Below are 10521 nucleotides of genomic sequence, written 5' to 3'. Positions count from 1 at the left end.
GATCTAGTGGAGTGGGCTCTAAGGTGATCTGGCGGGGTCCTACCCGCCAATTGATAGGTTGAGGATATTGTGGACCTAACCCACCGAGACAGTACAGCCTTAGATGCCGACTTGCCTCGATTTCTACCCCTGAACTGAAGGAATAAGGTTCAATCCAATCTCCAGTTCCGGGTTGCCTCCAAATAGCTCATCACTGTTCATTTTACATCCAAGGAATGTAGCCGCTGTTCCTTCTGGTTCGTGTAGTTTTGGCAAAAGGATGGTAAAATCACTACTTGTTCCAGGTTAGCGGAGGACACAACCTTGGGACGAAATGTTGGATCAAGTTTCAGAACAATCCTGTCATCGAAAACCTGAAGATATGGCTACCTGATAGATAAAGCCTGTAATTCACCGATCCTCTTAGCTGTGGTGATGGCCACTAAAAACACTGCCTTGAATGACAAATGTTCCATTGAAATGGCAGACAAGGGCTCAAATGGAGAATCACAAAGGCCATTGAGTACCAATGTCAGATCCCAGGGAGGCACTGTGGGCCGAATGGTAGGCCGAAGCTGCTGTATGCCCTTCACGAATCGGGCAACCCAGGGATTGGAAGCCAGTGGCACGTCAAAGAAGACGCTGAGCGCCGAGATCTGCACCTTTAAAGTGCTAGGCGTTAGACCCTTGCGGAATCCCAGTTGAAGGAAATCCAAGATCTTTGGAATATTAGGATGAGAACTGTCAGCAGGTTCTTCTCCCAAATATGAGCAGAATTTCTTCCAGATTTTTCCGTATATGGTCCGGGTAATCTGTTTTCGACTTGCCTGAAGTGTAGATTTGACATCAAGCGACACACCTTTCTTTTTCAGGAACCTCCCTTCAAGATCCAGGCCGACAGTTGCAGGTGATCCAGGTCTTGGTGAAGAACTGGACCCTGGCTGAGGAGATCAGCCGTCAGGGGAAGCAGGACAGGATCTGCAACCGCCAGGTTTCTGAGTAAAGAGAACCAGCTCCTCTTGGGCCAAAATGGGGCTATGAGAATCACATTGGCTCCATCTTGTTGAATCTTCCGGAGCACTCTGGGGAGTAACAGCAGGGGTGGAAAGGCGTACACCAGACCCACGGACCAGGGTTGGGCTATGGCGTTGATCACAGCAGGAGCATCCCGAGGATTCAGAGAGAAGAAAACCTCCAGCTTTGCATTTGTTCTGGACGCGAACAAATCTACCTGAGGTCTGCCCCATCGTCTGACCAGATCCTGAAAGACACTGTCCTTTAGTTCCCATTCCGAGGGGGTCGATCGTGTGCCTGCTGAGGAAGTCTGCGAGATGGTTCTCCGAGCCCTTGAGATGAACCGCTGATAGGGAGAGAACCAAGGGTTCTGCCCACAGAAAGATTTTCGATGCCAGAGCCTGCAAGGGTGGGTAGCGAGAGCCCCCTTGATGGCGAAGGAAGGCCACTGTCGTAACATTGTCCGATAGGACCCGAACATGTTGACCCCGGAATACAGGAGGACCTTTCTTCAGAGCCTGCAAGACCGCGTTTAGCTCCCTGAAATTGGACGACTGGTTCGACACTTCTGGGGGCCATCTGCCCTGAAAGTAAAGGGAGTTCACATGGGTGCCCCAGCCCGTATGACTTGCATCGGTCGTGACGAACGGCGAACAGTCCCACAGAACGCCCAATCGAAGATTTTTCCTGCACATCTACCATTTCAGACTGTGAATGACCTGAGGAGTCAGGGAAATCTGGAAATCTGCGGGATCCCACAGTGTATGACAGGACCAGTTTTTGGAGTGGTCTGGAGTGGAATTGACACCAGCGAACACATTGGATGCAGGAAGTCATCATGCCTAGGACGCTCATGGCCTCTCTGACGGAGCACTGCTTCTTTCGGCTGAAGGCTCGGATTTTCGACCTGATGTCTTCCACTTTTTGAGACAGCAAAAAGGATGTGCGCGCATCAGAGTCCAGAAGAATGCCCAGAAACAATTTTCTTGTCTCCGCCGTGAGATTGGACTTCTGATCGTTGACGAGCCAGCCGAGGGATGTCAGCAAAGTCAAGGTGGTGGCGATTGTCCGGGAGAGCTCCTCCGGGGAATCCGCCAACAGAAGAAGGTCGTCCAAGTAGGGGACGATGGAAACGTTGGACCTCCTCTGGTGTGCCACAACTTGTCATTATCTTTGTGAACACCCTGGGAGCAGAAGAGAGGCCGAAAGGAACGCACCGGAACTGGAAATTATACAATATTCCGTCCCTTTCTAATGCAAATCTCAGGTATTTGTGGTAGTGTGGGTGAATGGCTATGTGGTAGTATGCGTTTTTCAGATCTACCGTGGCCATGACTGAATGTGTGTTGAGGAGAGGAATGGTAGATTTTATCTACTCTGTCCGGAATCGTTTGTACCGGACCCACAGATTGAGGGGCTTTAAATTTATGACCGTACGGAATTCTCCGGAGGGCTTCGCAACAGAGAATAGGGAAGAATAGTGGCCCAGGAACCGTTCTAAGACTGGAACCGGGATGATTGCCCCGGTGTGCAGTAAGGCATCTACATCCGACCATAGGCGGTTGGTAAGGGACCGCGACTGTGGTTTCGTCAGGATGAATCTGTTTGGGGTGGGGGGGTCCCCTGAAAATTCTATCTGCAGACCTTCCCCCACCACTCAAAGGACCCATGGGGTGGAGGTTATCTGTTGCCAGTTTCCCAAAAAATTGCTGAGTCTCCCCCAGATAATGGCATCAGGATCTATCCTGCTTCCTTCTGGGTTCGAAGTGGGGTTGCCTATCTGGTCCGTCCTTATGGAAACCCCATCTGCCCGCCTTACCCCTGCTTTTATAGTCATGCCTAGCGGGACGAAACCTCCGGGAGGGAAGAGGACGTGGGGGCCTAACCTCTGGGAAACCGCTCTTTTTATCGGAAGACTTTTCTAGTATCTCGTCTAGAGCAGGACCGAACACCCGGGCACCTGAAAAGGGGATGGAGCACAGCTTATTTTTAGATGCTCAGTCACCCGACCAGGTCTTCAACCATATGGCCTTACAGGCAGAATTAGTAAGGGCCTCATTCCTGGCAGAAAACCGCACAGACTCAGCGGAAGCATCTACCATGAATCCGGTCGCCAGTTTCAACATAGGAAGGGAGTCCAAGATGGTGTCCCTAGGGACGTTATCCCTAACTTGAGATTCCAGGTCCGACAACCAACGGGACATAGACTGCACCACGGAGGTGGCGGCAATGTTGGCCTTAATGGTGGCTGCTGAAGCCTCCCAAGCTTTTTTAAGAAGGCCATCAGCCTTTCTATCCATGGGGTCCCGGAGACCCGAGGAGTCCTCAAACGGGATTGACGTCTTGCGAGCGACTTTCGACACTGGGACATCAATCTTAGGAATGTCATCCCATTCTTTGATGTCGTCGGGTTCAAACGGCAGCCTGGCTTTGAAGTCTCGTGGAATCATCAATCTCTTCTCCGCCTCCTCCCACTCGTCCAGGATCATCGCATGCACGTGGTGATTGACAGGAAGGACCCTGTGGCGCAGAGACCGGAGTCCCCCAAACATCTCATCCTGTATGGTTCGCGTTTTTTCCGTATCCTCCACCATCATAGTTTTCCGTACGGCACGGAGCAGATCATCCATGTCGCCTGCGGAAAACAAATAACGCCTCTCCGCCTCTGGCAATGAACCCAGGACCTTATCTTCCCCTGGAGAGTCGGAGTTCCTGGACATCTCGTCTTCCTCCGAGGAATCGAACAGATGGCGTGGTCGCTTTTTAAGGGGCGCTGGGGGTTCTGGCAGGGAAACCTGGCTAGTTAGGACAGCTTGAACCTCCTCCCGTATCATGGACCTCATGTCTGAAAGGAGGGTAGTTTGTTCCTCAGAGATTAGCTTGGTAATGCAGGTCTCGCAGAGCTTCTTAACATAGGCGTCTGGGAACTTTGCATCACACACCGCACAGCGTCTAACTTTAGTGGTACATTTCTTTTTGGGGATGGTGCCAGAACCCACAGAAGAACCTCCACCCTGCAAAAAAAAGGACAAGGCTCATACAAGTCTCCTGACTACAGGGCAATGAAACCCTGATGGGCTGACACTTACAGAGACCTGGGCATCCTTAGGGGTTTTAGTGTCTGAATGCTCACTCTCATCCATAATAGACAGCGCCGGTGTGAGGAGCCCCACGAAAAAATAATGTACCCCCCTCTACCCTTCCAGGTTTTTATTACCTGAGTGAAGGTGCCAGGTCACAGTCCTGCATCCCGAATTCCGGATTTGAAATTCGCACCAAAAGCTCCCAGGCCGAACTAACCCAGAAAACCGGAAGTGCGGCGTCTGCGCATACGCCGGCATTTGCTCCACACTACGCCTCCTGAAAGCATCGCGTGGCTGTGGCAGGAGGCAGAGAGCCCTCCCTCAGAGGGAAGCAGCAGGTGCCAGGAGCTCCTGCTCGACCGGCGCGGCTGAGGGACCTCGCGCTGAGAGGTGTCGGCATGGGGCGTCTTGACAGGCTGGAAGGAGAGAGAGCGGAGCCCCCCCCCCCCCCACGATCCCACTGGACCCCGTACATCCCGGTAAGTTCCTACGTCCGTCCTGTACAGGGACAGGAAAAACACTGGAGAGGTTGGGAAGGGGAGGGGTTTTTAACCTCTTGCGTTCCTGTCCCTGTAGAGGGCAGAGGAAGCAACCTCCTGTGGTGCTGTCATGTGGTCCTGGAAAGAGATTTTTTCAGCTCACCCGAATGAATGTCCTTGGTTCCTCAGCTCGAGACGGTGCAAGGAGGTAGGCTCCGTGTTCAGGATGGAGTAGCAACAGGGTGGAGGGAATAGAATCCAGTAGCACGTCTGAGGTAAATAATTAAAATTCCACTTTTATTTCAGAAAAAACTAAAAACCACATAGGTTAGATGAACATCCAGGGGGTAATAAAAAAAAAAGTCTTACGCGTTTCAGGCCTTGGCAGCCCTTAGTCTTATTATTTGGTATCTATGAACTCATACCGACGTGAGGCATCATATTGATATGTCAGTGTTATCATTTAGTGAACGTGGTAAATTAAAGACCCCAGAAACAAATGTGCGTCTTATGGTCCGAAAAATACGGTAGTGTATTGGAAAAAAATTCCAAGTGTGGTGAAATTGCAAAAAAGTGCAATTGTCCAGCATTCAAGAAGAATATGGATTGAAGAGGACTGTTCACACCAAAGGGATATTTTTCGTAGCTTTTATTTACATTAAAAGCATCGCTGACGCGTTTGGAGCTGGCAGTAGCTCTTACTCGTAGCTACGACTAAGAGCTACTGCCAGCTTGAAACGCGTCAGCGATGCTTTTAATGTGAATAAAAAGCTACAAAAATATCCCTTTGGTGTGAACAGTCCTCTTCGTTCCATATTCTTGTTGAATACTGGACATTTGGGAGTTAAGTATACTAGTTTTTCTACCTGGGAGTTGGCCCAGAGATCTTGTCCGAGCACCACACCGTATCCCGCAGGACGCTGAATGAACTTTGGATCTGGTGAGCTGATCAACTACTGTTTATAGATTTTTAAAAAAAAAAGCCTTCACCATCAGTTTTATTGAGCTGTTGCCACTATCACAGAATAGTGAACCATCTCTAACTTTTATTAGTCCGATCGCTGGTATAATATATTGCAATGCCCAAACATGGCAATGTATTACATATGTCAATGCGACACATTCCCATCATAACCAGCTAACAAGGAGGTCATTATATGACCTCGAGTTGCCATGGCAACAATCAGGACCTCATGATCACATTATGGTGGTCCCTATCAGTTGGGAGGAATGCACTACCTCTCCCAGCCTCCTGGCATTTAGGGGGTTAAACAGCCAGGGGTGGTGCGGGCACTGACAGCCAGAGCTCCAGGGGGTGATTGTACAGGTACACCTCCTGTGCCCATGCGATCGCCAGGATGTAGCAGTACGTCCATTCGCGGGAACGCATTGCAAAATACGATGAACTGTCTGGAAGGGGTTAAAAGTAAAATCTTTATATAAAAAAATTATAATAATATTATATATATATATATATATATATATATATATATATATATATATATATATATAATATAAAATATAGGATATTTCAGCATCTGTAGAAGTCAGCTCAAAATATAAAAGCAACACCTAAGCAATCAATAAATCACAAAGATACAAAACAAAAGGTGTTTTAGTTGTCACGACATCATACGGTGCCATAAGCGATCAAAGCATCGTCTGTCCAAAAATGGTATCAGAAAAAAGCAGTTTGTGCGGCAAAATAAAAAAACAAGCCCTCAGTTTCACTGAATGAAAAAGTTACAATGTCTTAGGCAATAGCAACAAATATATATATATATACAGTGGTACCTCACTTAACGAGTAACCCACTTAACAAGAATTTCGCTTAACAAGCAAAGCTTTCTGTAAATTTGTAACCCGCTTTACGAGAAAGCTTTGCTGTACGAGCGAAATTCTCACCGCACAGACTTCCGGTTTCGTACATCCACCGCGCTCTTACCCGCACTTGCAGTCCACACAAACACACAAAAGCACATACAAACACACACAAGCACGCACATACAATATTATGCTCACCTTACCTTCCGTTCCACCGCCGGGCTCATGGTTCTTGTAGTTCCCGGGTACATTGCGACGTCCTCGCGGTGAACTACAAGACCCAGGAGGCCGGCGATGGAACGGAAGGTAAGGTGAGCATATAATATAATATGTGTACCTTTCGTTTCATCGCCGGCCTCCTGGGTGCTGTGGTTCGCTGCTGCGCTCCAGTCCACGCTGTGTATCTGCATCCATAGCGACGAGGGAGGAACTTCCTGTCACCGCTAATGAAAGGCAGCGCACTGGCCAATCAGAGGCAAGCGGCTCTGCCTTTGACGTCAGCGCTCTGGCCGGGAAGTTCCTGCCTTGTCGTTATGGTAACGCGATACACAGCCCGGCCCCGTACCAGAGAACAGCAAGTCCCAGGAGACCGGCGATGGAACGGAAGGTAAGGTAAGCATGTAATATGTGCGTGTGCATGCGTGCATGTGTGAGTTTCTACATGTTTGTGTGTGTTTGCACGTGTGTGGAATGACAGAATAGGGGACCAGGATGGGACTTTTAACACGTTGTGGAACGACTCGTCTGCATGGCAATGATTTCCTATGGGAAATCTTGCTTTGCTGAACGAGTAACTTGGTTAACAAGCACACTCCCAGAACGGATTGTTCTCGTTAAGCAAGGTTGCACATATATATACATATATATATATATATATATATATACTAGAAGGTGGCCCGATTCTACGCATCGGGTATTCTAGAATTTATGTATTGTGTAGTTCATGTATGATTTTTGTTATAGATATAGATATATATATATAGATGTTGTTGTGTGTAGTTACCAAGTGTTTGTGTAGGGCGCTGTACATGTTCTGGGTGTTGTCTGGGTGTGGCGGGGGGTGAGAGCAGTGTTGTATGTGTGTTGCGTTGTTTGTGGAGCGCTGTGTGTCTGTCGCGTTGTGTGTGTGTGTTGCGCGGTTTGTGTGGGTGTGGTGTGTTTTGGGGGGAGGTATGTTTTGTGCAATGTGTGTGTTGTGCGGTATGTGCGTATATTTATGTATGCCGCGGTGTTTCTGTGTTGGGTGTTGTGTGTGTGCAGCGTTGTCTGTGTGTGTGGGTGTCTGTGTATGGCGGTGTTTGTGGTTCCCTGTGTGTGTGTGTGTGTGTGTTGGGGGGAGGTGTGCACCTCCCATCGTGCTCCATCCCCCATGCTGCGCACCCCCCATCGTGCCCCATCCCCTATGCTGCGCATTCCCCATCGTGCTCCATCCCCCATGCTGCGCACCCCCCATCGTGCTCCATCCCCCATGCTGCGCACTCCCCATCGTGCTCCATCCTCCATGCTGCGCACTCCCCATCGTGCTCCATCCTCCATGCTGCGCACTCCCCATCGTGCTACATCCCCCATGCTGCGCACCCCCCATCGTGCTACATCCCCCATCGTGCTACATCCCCCATGCTGCGCACTGCCCATCGTACTACATCCCCCATGCTGCGCACCCGCCATCGTGCTCCATCCGCCATGCTGCGCACTCCCCATCGTGCTACATCCCCCATGCTGCGCACTCCCCATCGTGCTACATCCCCCATGCTGCGCACCTCCCCATCGTGCTACATCCCCCATGCTGCGCACTCCCCATCGTGCTACATCCCCCATGCTGCGCACTCCCCATCGTGCTACATCCCCCATGCTGCGCACTCCCCATCGTGCTACATCCCCCATGCTGCGCACCCCCTATCGTGCTCCATCCGCCATGCTGCGCACTCCCCATCGTGCTACATCCCCCATGCTGCGCACTCCCCATCGTGCTACATCCCCCATGCTGCGCACTCCCCATCGTGCTACATCCCCCATGCTGCGCACTCCCCATCGTGCTACATCCCCCATGATGCGCACCCCCCATCGTGCTACATCCCCCATCGTGCTACATCCCCCATGCTGCGCACCCGCCATCGTGCTCCATCCGCCATGCTGCGCACTCCCCATCGTGCTACATCCCCCATGCTGCGCACTCCCCATCGTGCTACATCCCCCATGCTGCGCACCTCCCCATCGTGCTACATCCCCCATGCTGCGCACTCCCCATCGTGCTACATCCCCCATGCTGCGCACTCCCCATCGTGCTACATCCCCCATGCTGCGCACTCCCCATCGTGCTACATCCCCCATGCTGCGCACTCATCGTGCTACATCCCCCATGCTGCGCACCCCCCCATCGTGCTACATCCCCCATCGTGCTACATCCCCCATGCTGCGCACTGCCCATCGTACTACATCACCCATGCTGCGCACCCGCCATCGTGCTCCATCCGCCATGCTGCGCACTCCCCATCGTGCTACTTCCCCCATGCTGCGCACTCCCCATCGTGCTACATCCCCCATGCTGCGCACTCCCCATCGTGCTACATCCCCCATGCTGCGCACCTCCCCATCGTGCTACATCCCCCATGCTGCGCACTCCCCATCGTGCTACATCCCCCATGCTGCGCACTCCCCATCGTGCTACATCCCCCATGCTGCGCACTCCCCATCGTGCTACATCCCCCATGCTGCGCACTCCCCATCGTGCTACATCCCCCATGCTGCGCACTCCCCATCGTGCTACATCCCCCATGCTGCGCACCCCCTATCGTGCTCCATCCGCCATGCTGCGCACTCCCCATCGTGCTACATCCCCCATGCTGCGCACTCCCCATCGTGCTACATCCCCCATGCTGCGCACTCCCCATCGTGCTACATCCCCCATGATGCGCACCCCCCATCGTGCTACATCCCCCATCGTGCTACATCCCCCATCGTGCTACATCCCCCATGCTGCGCACCCGCCATCGTGCTCCATCCGCCATGCTGCGCACTCCCCATCGTGCTACATCCCCCATGCTGCGCACTCCCCATCGTGCTACATCCCCCATGCTGCGCACCTCCCCATCGTGCTACATCCCCCATGCTGCGCACTCCCCATCGTGCTACATCCCCCATGCTGCGCACTCCCCATCGTGCTACATCCCCCATGCTGCGCACTCCCCATCGTGCTACATCCCCCATGCTGCGCACTCATCGTGCTACATCCCCCATGCTGCGCACTCCCCATCGTGCTACATCCCCCATGCTGCGCACTCCCCATCGTGCTACATCCCCCATGCTGCGCACCCCCCATCGTGCTACATCCCCCATGCTATAATAGTTCTCCTATTATACTCAGAGAGGAGTATAATAGGAGGACTGTAATAGGAGGAGTAGTCCTGGGGGGAGAGGAGTATAATGCCGGCTCCCTGCACATGTGTACCGGGAGCCGGTGTACGCTGGTAACTATGATACACATCGGGTAACTAAGGGACCTTAATTACCCGATGTGTATAATGGTTACCAGCGTTCACGGGCTCCGTCAAGATCCCAGCATCGCAAGGTTATGTCTGGCGCTGCTGGGATCGTGACGGAGCCGCTGTACACTGGTAACTATGATACACATCGGGTAACCAAGGGACCTTAGTTACGCGATGTGTATAATGGTTACCAGCGTTCACGGGCTCCGTCAAGATCCCAGCATCGCAAGGTTATGTCTGGCGCTGCTGGGATCGTGACGGAGCCGCTGTACACTGGTAACTATGATACACATCGGGTAACCAAGGGACCTTAGTTACGCGATGTGTATAATGGATACCAGCGTTCACGGGCTCCGTCAAGATCCCAGCATCGCAAGGTTATGTCTGGCGCTGCTGGGATCGTGACGGAGCCGGTGTAGAAGCAAGCGATATCCCAGGATGTTGCGTGAGGGCGGCAGGGCCTGCAGAGAGCCGGGGCGAGAGGCCAATCCGTGTGGGGGGGCGGGGCCATGGCGAGCCCAGCGGCCAATCAGCTTTGTGTCAGCGTAAGGACACAATTTTGGAGCATGACAGACAGACAGACAGAATAAGGCAATTATATATATAGAGATAGATATATATATATATACTAGAAGGTGGCCCGATTCTACGCATCGG

This window comes from Anomaloglossus baeobatrachus, chromosome 6 (genome assembly GCF_048569485.1).
Source record: "Anomaloglossus baeobatrachus isolate aAnoBae1 chromosome 6, aAnoBae1.hap1, whole genome shotgun sequence".
NCBI classification, from domain to species: Eukaryota; Metazoa; Chordata; class Amphibia; order Anura; family Aromobatidae; genus Anomaloglossus; species Anomaloglossus baeobatrachus.
Note: the sequence above shows the minus strand (reverse complement) of the source record.